Source organism: Rattus rattus, chromosome 1 (assembly GCF_011064425.1).
Source record: "Rattus rattus isolate New Zealand chromosome 1, Rrattus_CSIRO_v1, whole genome shotgun sequence".
NCBI lineage: Eukaryota > Metazoa > Chordata > Mammalia > Rodentia > Muridae > Rattus > Rattus rattus.
In genome coordinates, this window is record NC_046154.1 from 54894961 (window position 1) to 54907445 (window position 12485).

Below are 12485 nucleotides of genomic sequence, written 5' to 3' on the forward strand. Positions count from 1 at the left end.
AATGTTTTTTTTTTTTTTTAAATTCTTTTTATTTTTGAGAATTTCATACATGCATCCAATGTGTTTTGATCAACCCCACCCCCAATCCCTCACCTCCAATTCTTGTCTTACAACCCTCCACCCCCTACCCCTGCGCCCTGTTCCCCTCTTAGATTCATGTGCTGTTTGTAAGATTTATTATCCTTTCTGGTTGTTTATTTGTTACTTTAAAGACTCTTATATTTGACCAGACCCAGAGTTAGAAGTAGAAGCTTTCAGCGAGGATACGCTGTGTCTGTTCCCGATGCCTTTCCTTTGGTGCCCTTTATTTTCTTGGCTGAATGTGGTTCTCCAGAATTATCCTATTCTGCAGTCTCCTCCTTGTTTTTCTTGGTGTATTGCCTCTTCAGAGCGACGGCCTTACCCAGAGTGTGCCTGCTGTTGAATAAGAGGCATTCTTGGCTATGGGGGATTGGCGAAGGCTGTACCTGGACTGACAGACAGACGCTGCTATACTACTAGGCCTGCATGGTTTGGGCTGGCAGAATGCAGACTTTCCCATCTCTCTAAAGAAGATGATACCCGCCAATACGATATCAGCAAACCCTTAAAAAAAATGAGAAGCCCAGGGCCGAAGACCTCCAGAGTGAATGAGACACTGTGGCTCTGAAGAAACAATACACCTTGCTTCATGGGAAAACCTCATTCGTTGTTTCCACCACCGACCTGGGCCATGTATCGCGTCCACTCATCACCCAGTACAACCGCTGTGGCCATGCAGGAGGAGCGGAGGACAGCAAATATCCCGAAGCCTGGAAATTGTAGCAGATTCACTGAAGGGCAGGAGGAATGTGAAAAGGCACCCAACTTACGGATGGTTTCCACACACAGGGGTAAGAGGTGGGGGTGGGGGTGGCTGAGGTGGCCGGTGGGCAGCCATGCTAAACCAACTGCAGGAGTCTTTCCACACCTACTTCAGGAATGTGATCCACTCCCCAACTAAAACTAAACCGGAGATCGATGCAGATAGCCTTTCTGCTGGGCAGAGCACTCTGCTAGTCTAGTGAAAGTCATATGGAGACAAGGGAGGTGTCCGGATTTACCATTTTCTTCAACACCTCAGGCAAAAACATGTTGTTTGCCAGGCAGGGGTGACGCACACCTATAATCCCAGGACTCTGCATCTCTGTGGGTTCGAGGCCAGTTTTGGTCTGCGGTGCTAATTTCAGGGCAGACAGGGCCACACAGAGAAATCCTGTCTCTAAAAACCTGAAGCCAGCAAAGCAAAGCAAAACAAACAAACAGAACAGAAAGCTGTAATCTGTGTTTCTCTTTGCTTTGGTGAGCTAAGACCACAGTCTTCAAAGTGAGGCGGTATCCTCTGAGGGGAAAGTTGGAATTCCCAAGAGAAATCATTCTGGCCCCTCATTTGCTGCTCCTAGAAATGAGCCGGTGATGCCCGGAGGGTGAAGTGATTGTGTGGAGTGTAGCCTAAATGGCAGCAATAGAAGTCGTACCTACTAAACTTGGGAAGATTACTCCACAGAGTCTTCACTTGGAAGACAGTATTCCTGAAACAATGTTAGTGTTTCACACCCTTAGGGTTGATGGTTTGGAGACTGAGTCCAGAGCAGCGCACCCAATTGGCCTTGAAAGCAGAGTGTTCAGGAACACTGTTCAGTGTGGATCGTCCATCACCGGCTCCCGAGTACTGAGATTACAAGCCTGCGCTGCTCACTCCGGGTTCTCTAACTGCTTTTTTGTTAGTATGCAAAGACCCTGCTCATTATTTTTCCAACCCTATTCCCCCACCTCTGTTTATCCAGCAGCTCCCGCAAGTTGTTTTTCTTCTGCTTTTGTGATGTTTATGTTTCATTAGATAAATATACTTTTTATTTTTGTTTCCTTGAAATTTCATTGCCCTACATTTTTTTTAAAAAAATTTATTTTATTTTGTTAAAAGACATTGATTTCATCATTTTTTAAAAAATATTATTTATTTCATGTATGTGAGTACACTATCCCTGTCTTCAGACACACCAGAAGAGGGCATCAGATCCCATTACAGATGGTTGTGAGCCACCATGTGGGTGCTGGGAATTGAACTGAGGATTCTGTAAGGGCAGCAGGTGCTCTTACCCGCTGAGCCATCTATGTCTCCAGCCTGTCTTTTATTATTTTCTGAGACAGGGTGTCCTGTAGATCTGTACAAGGGCAGTAAGTACTCTTCATCGCGCAGCCATCTCTCTAGCACTGCAGATTTTTAAAATTAACTAATTTCGGGGGGTTGTGCCTGTGTGCGTGGGAGCGGGCGTGTGGGGCCGGAGGATGACTTGTTAGACTTAACTCCCTCCTTTCTAACTTGTGGGTCCTAGGCATTGAACCCAGGAGGTTGGGCTTGGTGTCAAGTGCCCTTACTGATTTTCTCTGACATTTGCACAGCTCCATGGGTTGTCTTTGGGCTTCCAGCTGTAAAATATCTTCTCCATTGCTTTACTTTCAGTCTGTATGTGCCCATGAATGTGAAGGGTTTTGAGCAGGTTGGTGACAGGTTTGTAATACCAGCACTTGGGACAGGAGGGAGGGTTGAGAACTTGAAGATAGCTTGACTTACGGAGTGAGAATCTGTTCCCCCCTTTCTCCCTTCCTCTTCCTCCTCCTCATCCTTCTCCTTGTTCTCCTCATCCTAGTCCTCCTCTTTGTCCTCATCCTCCTCGTCCCTTCCTCCCTCCTCAATAATAACGTTTTCGTTGTCCTCAGTGTAGTTGTTGTCATTGATGTCTTCATCATAGTCATAGTTGTTGACGTCTTCATTGTAGTCGTCATCTTTGTCTTTGTTGTCTTTGTCCTGGTCGTCGTCGTCATCATCATCGTCCTCCTCCTCCTCCTCCTCTTCATCCTCCTCCTCTTCATCCTCCTCCTCATTCTCCTTGTCCTCCTCATCCTCATCGTCCTCATCGTCCTCCTCTCCACATCTCCCTCATCCTCATCCTCATCCTCCTCTTCATCCTTGTCCTTCTCCTTCTTCATTGGTTCTCCAAGACAGGGTTTCTCTATGTGGTCATGGCTCTCCTGAAGCTCTCTAGCTAGACCGGCCTAGCTTCAAACTCAGGGAGATCCATTTGCCTCTGCCTGGCCCTGAGTGCTGGGATCAAAGCACGTACCACTAAGTGTGGTGGCAATGTTGGCTCTAAGTCACTCAGTGCGAGGTCTTCCTGCCAATCTTGTTGGCACAGACCTGTAATCCCAGCCCAGAATAAAACGAGGTGTGAACATCTTTATAGTTTAGGGGTAGCTTGGACTATGTAGTAAGCAGCAGACTGGCCAGGAACTTAGCAGAAACAGGACAGAACTACATTCTGGGTGTGGTGGAGCACACCTGTAATGGCGATGTTCTGGAAGCAGAGGCAGGAGAATCAGCAGTTCATGGTTGTCTTTAGCTACGTAATGAGTTCACAGCCAGCCTGAGAAGTCTGAGACTCCATTGCAAAGAACCAAACTCAGCAAAAACTTTCCCACCTTTTCCTCGAAGTTGTTTTCTAGAGCAGGCAGAAGAGTCAGAGACAGCCCCCATTCCCACTGTTAGGAGTCCCACAAGAGCACAAAGCTACACAATCATAATGTATATGTAGAGGGCCTGAGTCAGGCCCATGTAGGCCCCCTGATTGTCAGCTCAGTCTCTGTTGGCCCCTTTGAGCCCTGGTTAATTGATTCTGTGGGCGGTTTTCTTGTGGTGTCCTGATCCCTCTGGCTCCTACAACCTTTCCTCCTCGTTTTCTGAAGGATTCCCCAAGCTCTGCCTAATTTTTGGCTGTGGGTCTCTGCATCTGCTCCCATTAGTTGGCGAATGGAGCTGCTTTGTGAGGACTATGCTAGGCTTTGTCTATGAGTATAGCAGAGTATCATTAGAAACACCTCTTTGACTTTATTATTTTATTTTTTGCAGGTGGTATTTGATTCTATCTTAGATCTCTGGGCTATCCAGCCTCTGGTCCCTGGTCCCTCAGTTAGTATCAGGCATGGGCTCCCTCTCATGGTATGGGTCTCAAGTTGGACGAGTCATTAGTTGGCCACTCCCACTAGTTCTGCGTCACCTTTACCGCCGAACATCTTACAGGCAGGAGAAACTGTAGGTCGAAGGTTCTGTGTCTGGGTTAGTGTTCTAGTCCCTTCACTGAAGTCTTGTCTGGTTACAGAAGATGATCGGTTCAGACTTTGTGTTCCCCAAGTACTGTGACCCCCTAGGATCACCCTTATAGATTCCTGGGAGTTTCCATTACACTGTTCCCTTTAGTGTGTGTGTGTGTGTGTGTGTGTGTGTGTGTGTGTGTGTGTGTGTAGAGGGGTGGGTTGAGACAGGGTTTCTCTGTGTACCCCTGGCTGTCCTAGAACTCACTCTGAAGAACAGGTTAGCCTCAAGCTCAGAAATTTGTTGGCCTCTGCCTCCCAAGGACTGGTAGTAAAGGCATGTGACTGCCTGGCTGTGTTTTCTCACTTTTTGTCAAGTTATTTTATCAGCTTTGTAGGGGATATTGAAATCTGATTAAAATCATGCATTTATTTACTAAGAATTCAATCATGTATTTTTTTTTTTAATTCATACTGAAATTTCGTTATTAAGTGCATAACTCTTCAGGATTTTTATACCGTTTTGATGAGTTGGCACCTTCATGACTTTAAATTTTATTTTTGTTTATATGCATTCATGTTTGTCTGCATATATGTATGCCTACCACATTTGTGCTTGGTGCCTGTGGAGGCCGGAAGTGGGGCAAATCAGAGTTCCTGGAGCTGGGATTAGAGAGGTTGCAAGATTGCACATGGGCACTGGGAACAGAATCTGGGTCCTCTGCAAGAGCAGCAACTGTTCTTAACTCAGGAGCCATCCCTCTGGCCCCAGAATTGATCCCTTTTCCTTAAAAAACTTTTGTTTTATTTATTTAAAAACTTCTGTGTGGGTGTCTGTGGGGGGCACATGAATGTGGGTACCCTTGGGGCCAGGAGAGGTCACCAGGTTGCAGTTGGAGTTGCAGGCAGCTGTGAGGCACCTGACATGGGTCGGGGAACCTGACTCAGGTACTGTGGTAGAGCAAACAAGTGCTTTCCATCGCTAAACTCTTTCTCCAATCCTGACCCGTCTAGTTTTGTAAAATAAAATTTTATAATATAAATATAAAATAAAATAATCTTTGGTGATAAATAGATTATTAAATATACTTTGGCATTAATATTGTTTCCTTTTGATAGTATTAACAGGGCATAACTTTTTTCAATTTTTAACTTTCTTTTAAAAGAAAAGATGTATTTATTTATGTATATGGGTGTTTTGCCTGCATGTATATCTGTGTACCATGTGTGTGCAGTGCCCACTGAAGCCAGGAGAGTGCCTTGGGTTCTTTGTAACTGGAATTGCAGTTACAGGCAGATGCTGGCACCTAAACTCAGGTCCTCTGCAAGAGCAGCGAGTGCTTTTAACTGCAGAGCCACCTGTCCCGCCCCCTTAGTCTGTATCTTCACGTCTGTAGTGCATCTCTTGATTTCAGCCTTCTTTGCTTGTTTGTTTGAGTCAGGGTGGCAAAATGTAGTTCAGGCCGGCCCGGAGCTTAGACAATCTTCCTGCCTTGGCCTTCTTAGTTCTGGGAGTATAGGTGGGAGCCACAGGCCCCACTGGGGTCTTCTCTTTCTTTTCTTTCTTTTTTTCCCTTTCCTTTCCTTTCCATCCCTCTCTCCCTCTCCCCCTCCTTCCCTCCTTCCCTTCCCACCTCTCTCTTTCTTTCTTTCTTTCTTTCTTTCTTTCTTTCTTTCTTTCTTTCTTTCTTTCTTTCTTTCTTTCTTTCTTTCTTTCTTTCTTTCTTTCCAACTTGATACAAGCTAGAGCTATCTGGGAAAAGGAACCTCAATTGAAAAAAAAAAAATACGCCTCCACTGGATTGCCTGTAAGCAAGTCTGTAGGGCATTTTCTTGATTCCAGATTCATGGGAAGGGCCCCACCCACTGTGGGTGGAGCCACTCTGGGCAGGTGGTCCTAGGTTCCACAGGGAATCAGCTGGAGGAGCAAGCCAGTAAGCAGCTCTTCTCTGAGTCGCTGCTGCCGTGGTTCCTGCTGTGGCTTCCCTCAGAGATGGACAGTATCCTGTAAGTCAAGTAAACTTTTTCCTTCCCAAGTTGCTTTTCCTCGTGGTATTTATCACTGGAACAGAAACCTAAGACGTTTTCTTTGTTATTTTCCTCTCTTTTCTCATTATCGTCATCATCGCCATCATCATCATTTATTATTAGTGTGTGCACATATTTGCATGAGCTAACCTGTCACAGTGCACGTGTAATCAGAGGATAGCTTGTAGCTTGTGTCAGTTCTTTCCCCCTGCTCTGTTGGTTCCAGAGGCTGAACTCAGGTCTTCAGCTGGAGGCTAGCACCCCTTCCCTGCCGAGCCGTGTCTCTGGCCCTGCTGTTCTCTCGTTTCAGTTCGAGGGTCCCCGACTTGGTGTTTGTACACTGCATCTGCTGTGATTATTGGCCGTGGTCTGTTAAATCTGCCATTCAGTTACTTGTTTTCTTGAATGCTCTTAAAAAATAGTTGAGCATCTGCTTATGTGTGTGTGTGTGTGTGTGTGTGTGTGTGTGTGTGTGTGTGTGTGTAGCAGGTGCTACAGCAGGTATGTGGCAGTTAGAGGACACCTTTCAGAAGTCAGGCCTCTCCTTCTCTCCTTTCACCATGTGATTCCCAGAGATTAAACTCAGATCATCAGGTTTGGCAAGAATCAGACTTGGCTCCATTTTACCCAGCGAGCCATCTTGCTTGCCCCGAGTGTCATATGTTATGTTTACTTTAATGTTGGAGATTGAGTTCAGGGGCTCACACATACTTTCCTAGATGGGTTGAGCATTGATTTAGGCTAACTTCGAATTTACTTATAGCTCAGCCTGGTCTTGAACTTGAGATCTGTATGCCACTCACATTCAGTTGAATTTGTTTTTGAAGTGGAGTCTTAGTATGAAGCCCTGGCTAGTCTAGATTTCGTGACCCTCATGTTTGATACTAATGCCTTGTTATTAATCCTGGCTCTAGAATGACTATGTCTTATTATTACAGTTTAGGTCTTTTGTTTGTTGGCCTAAGTTGTCATTGTTACTTTAGTGTTTGCATTGAAATGTATAGTATAGATTTTTATCATAATTTACATTCAAATGATGCTATACCACTTCATATATAGCATACTTTACACCAGCACACATATTATTCCCTTCAATATTTTTTTTTTTTCTGAGTTTTTTTTTTTTTTTTTTTTTTTTGTTCTTTTTTTTTGGAGCTGGGGACTGAACTCCAGGGCCTTGGCGCTTCCTAGGCAAGCGCCTACCACTGAGCTAAATCCCCAACCCCTCCCTTCAATATTTTGATGTTGCTGTTTGACACAGGCTCCCTTAAGATTTATTATATTTTATGTACGTGAATACACTGTCACTGTCTTCAGACACATCAGAAGAGGGCATCGGATCCCTTATAGATGGTTGTGAGCCACCATGCGGTTGCTGGGAATTGAACTCAGGACCTCTGGAAGAGCAATCAGTGATCTTAACCACTGAGCCATCTCTCCAGCCCGACACAGGTTCTCATTATGTAGTCTTGGCTAGCTTGGAACTCACTATGTAGAGAAGGCTAGTCTTGAACTCACAGAGAGCCACCTGCTTCTGCCTTCCAAATGCTGGAAGTAAAGGTGTGTGACGCCATGCTCACCTTCCAGATTGTTTTTGAAGTCAGGGTTCTCCTACTTCAGTTTCCCAAGTACTGGAATTTAGGCACAGGGCCTGGTTGAAGTAATCAAATTTAGAAGATGCCAAGACTAGTCATTTGAGATGATGGTAGGTGCCAGTAATCCAAGTACTTGGAAGGCTGAAGCAGGAAGATGCTACCAGTTCAGGCCTGTCTGGGCTAGCATGTAATACCTTTATCTTAAAACAAACCAGCAAGCAAACACAAAAGTAATTTGAACACACCTGTAATTTCTGAGACAGACGGGATGGAGTAAGAAGATCAAGAGGCTAACCTGAGCTACATCCTCCAAGATAAAACAAATCTAACAGTATAAACAAATAAAACAATAAGTCATAAATGATCTTCTTAAGAAAATTGAACCCCTCAGTCTTTCTTCTAAACTATTTCCTTGCTTTGGTGCTGGAAAGACACTCAGCGTTAAGGACCCTTGCTGCTTTTGTAGAGGACTTGGGTTTGGTTCCCAGCGCCCACATGTCAGCTTGTAACCTACTATAAATACAAGTCCAGGGATCCCACACCTCCTCATGACCTCCTTTCTTACTCACCTGGGAAACCTGTGGTACACATACATATAGTCAGGCACTCATTCTTAAAATGACATTTACTTATTTCAATGTTTGGAGGACATACTTAATTTTTGTTTTGAGACAGGTTTTCATTTTGTGGACCTGATTAGCCTGAAACTTGATTTGTGCCCAGGACCGCCTTGAACTCACAGAGATTTATCAGCCTTTACTTTCCAAATGCTGGGATTAAAGTCATGCACCATCACACATATAATTTAACAAAGGAATACCTGATTAAAATGCTGGGTAGAATTTGTAGGTTTCATGTATCTAAAATAATGAATATTGGAGAAAATATGTATTATTTTTAATTTTAGTCTTTATGTCAGATAGTAAAGTTGGGTCTCTTCTTTCTATTTCCTCATTATAATAGACACTCTGCTTCCCATGGTGTGAGTGTGTGTATGTATGTGTGTGTGTGTGTGTGTGTGTGTGTGTGTGTGCGCGCGCCCACGCACGCACACACGTGCACCTGTGTTTTGGATCCCTTAAAGCTGGAGTTACAGGAAGTTTTTGAGCTGCCTGATGTGGGTGCTGGGAGCTGAAATCCATTCACAGAGATCCTCCTGCCTCTGCCTCCTGCGTGCTGGGATTAATAAGGCACCACCACATCTAACTTAGACCAGATCTTTAGCAAGATCATAAGAAGACTTCTCCAAACTAAAGAAAGATATACCCCACAGACACAAGTACACAGAACACCAACTAGATTAGACTGAAAAAGTAACTCTACCTCATATCATAATGAAAACACTAAATATACAGAACAAGGAAAAGTTTCAAGAGAAAAAACCCAAGTCACATATAAAGGAAAGTCCAGCAAAGCTACATGCTTTCTCAATGGAAACTGAAAGTCAGAAGAACACGGGCAATGCACTCTACGTTCTAAAGGACCATGAAGGCCAACATAAACCCAGTAAATTATCTGTCATTGTTGAAGGAGGAAGGAAATCTTTCCATGAAACCAACAGGCTAAAAAAATGTCATATACAGCAGCAGCAACAACAACAAAATCCTACACAGAACATTGGAAACAATACTTTGAACTGAAGAGAGGAATAACCACAGTCAAGAGGCTCAAGGGGAAAACAAGTGAAGCCATAATTAGTGAGTTTCAAACACAACTAAGAACACAAACTAGCAAAAAGGCCACAGATGACGGCAACATACACACACCTTTTAATAATAACTCTAAATGTTAATGCCCTCAATTCTCCAATCAAAAGACTCAGGCTAGCTGAGATAAGAAGCAAGGTCCATGTTTTTGGTATCTACAAGGTACATTTTAGCTTTAAAGACAGGCACTGGCTTAAAGCAGACAGATAGATAGAAAAAAAATACATTTCAAGCACATGGTATCATAGAGCTAACAAGTATCGCCCTGCTGATCTGACAAAATGGACTTCAGTGTAAAACTAATCAGAAGGAACTAACAAGGGCCCTTCATTCTAATCGTGGGACCAGTTAAGCAAGAAAATGTTACAATATTAAACATATGTGTTCCAAATTCTGGTGTGCCCAGTTTTTAAAAAGCATATTAATAGAGTTAAAGACATAATTTAACACAAACCCAAAAATAGACTATTTAAACATCCCATTTTCTTCAAAAGATGGGTCATCTATAGAAAAAATAAACAGAAGCATCAGAATTAACAAACATTCTACATCAAGTGAATCTAACAGATATCTATAGAACATGTCACCCAAACACCAAAGAATATACATTCTTCTCATCAGCACATGGGAGTTTCTCCACACTAGACTTTGCTGGGACTCAAACCTTAACATACGGAAAAATTGAAATAATTCCATGGTTTTGTTGTTTTGGTTTTTCCAAGACGGGGTTTTTCTGTGTAACCCTGGCTGTCCTGGAACTCACTTTGTAGACCAGGCTGGCAACTTACAGCTCCCCCTGCCTCTGCCTCCTGAGTGCTGGGATTAAAGGCGTGTGCCACCAGCAGCCCGCAATTCATGTATCAACAAAACTTAAAATGAACAGCAAATGAAACTCTAGTGGAATGTAAGCTCATGGAGATTAAATAACTTATTACTGAATGATGAATGGGTCAAAGAAGAAGTCAAGAAAGAAATAAAAATGTTCCTGGAGCTAAGTGAAAATAAAAATACAGTACAGCAAAGTCACCACCAGAAAAAAACACATTAAGAGCAGTTCTAAGAGGAACAGTTACAGACCCAAGTGCCAACATTAAAATAAAAAAATCAGAAAGAACATGAATAAATGATTTAATGATACAACTCAAAAAAGTTGGGAAACAAGAACAAACCAAATCAAAACCCAGTCAATTACTTTGATTGATTGACCAATCAATTGATTGATTGTGTGTGTATATCTGTCTGTCTTTCTGTGTGTCTGTTTATAGATCAGAGGAAAACTTTCTGGAGTCTTCCACTATGTATGTCCTGGGGGCCATACTCGGCCTGTCAAGCTTGTGAGTACATACTTTTACTCCACGAGTCCTGTGGTTGATCCCATAAACAGGGATTTTATAACTTCATTTTGAACCCTGTCATCACCTGAAGGGTCAACCTATCCAAGCCAAAGAGACTACAGAGAGCCTGGCTGGCCGAGTGGTGGGGGCAGTGGCTGGTGCTGTGGGATAGACAGGGGAGGAAGAAAAATAGGAAAGAAAAAGAAGGAAAAAGCAGAACTAACGCCTATCATCCTGAGTCCGACCATCAGTCCCCAGGTGCTGCTCAAGTGTGGCCTCCGTCTTGGCAGCGGGCCTCTGAGACAACGCTAGCAGTACCTGTGTTTTCCTGATGGGACCTTGAAACCAAAGGTCGGGCTCTGGGCATAAGTCAGTGTGACCCTTAAGGCTTGAGCCCAGCTCGGAGTGGCTTAGCCCTCTTGCTGTGACAGGTAAAGGAAAGATCTCCGCGCTGGGAGTGAGAGAGGAAACCTAGGTTGACCTCCTGGACCGCGCAAGCGCTCTTGAGTATTTTTAAAATTGTAGTCAAATCTTTAGCAGCGTGAGGACCCCTTCATTGAACCTGCTCGCTCTCCAATGGGGCCCCACAGGTCCTGCTTCAGTTCCCCACAGGAACCAGTTAAACCTTCCCAGTTAGTGTAATCAGACAAAGGTAACTGTCACCTTTCGTTTCATCCTGTGCTTTTATTTTTCAAATTCTGAAGTCGACCTCTGAACTCAATCTGCACTTGCCTATTGGTGCATAAGTAGCTGTAATATCACAGTAAATTAAATTCTGTTTTAAAGGGTATCTATTTAACAATCTGTCAGAAGTTTCACAGCATTTGATTTCTTGTCTTCTCTGTCCAGTGACAGGTTTATCTCAATGTGGCTTGATTAATGAAACCTTTTATTTGGTATAAGCACACCTATTATAATCATAATTTCTTAATGCTTGCTTAGGCAACATTGAGGCCTGGAGGCAGGGACTGAAAACTTACTTGTAGCTTCTGCAGCTGCTTCAGAACCCCTGGGTGAGGCTGAGCGGGGAGGCCAGCTGGGCGCAGCATAGTGAGGATAGAGTCAGCTGAATGACAGAGAACCCGTTTTAGAGCCTTGGCTCGATTCCCGATTAACCCCGCCTTGTTTAAAAAAAAAATGTTTCCTACTTACTGCCAACTAATCAGCCTCCCCCTGTAAAGCTGCCTGGCTTTTGCTGGCCAGTCACGGGGGGTGTGGCAGCAGTCTCCTCTGGAGCAGGAATTTGCAAATCCTTGGTACCTAAGACGTGGGATGAAGGCAGGAATAAAAGGAAAACGGAACCAGAGTGTTAATGAAGCCACCGGGCCAGGCACTAATAGCTCTTGAGAAGTAGAAATGACTTTATGATGGATATTCCTCAGCAACCTTTCCAGAAACACCCGATTGAATTGTTTGTTCCTGCCCTATGTTCACCTCGCAGAGGAGCTTCGGTTCTGGCTGGGTTGAAGCCTTTGTATTTTCCGGGCTCCACAAATTCTGGGGGGAAGACTGCCTTGTATCTCAAAGACTTGAGTGTTTTTACTGCTTTATTTTGCTGTTAAGCACGTAGGAGCACGAACAGCGAACACAGAAAATAAAATGTGAAACTTGTTTCTGCTGCAGAAATTGTCTTCTTCCCAGTGTTTTTAGCTAGAAAATTTTGCACTATTAAAATGACAGGTTCTTGAAAGATATTCACCCTCCCCTTACCTGTT

At 43.8% G+C, this 12485-nt stretch overlaps 1 pseudogene; it reads left to right on the top strand.

Annotated features, from left to right (window-relative positions):
* Positions 1–712: 712 nt before the first annotated feature.
* LOC116891620 overlaps positions 713–12485 on the top strand; it is a 20656-nt pseudogene continuing 8883 nt past the window's right edge.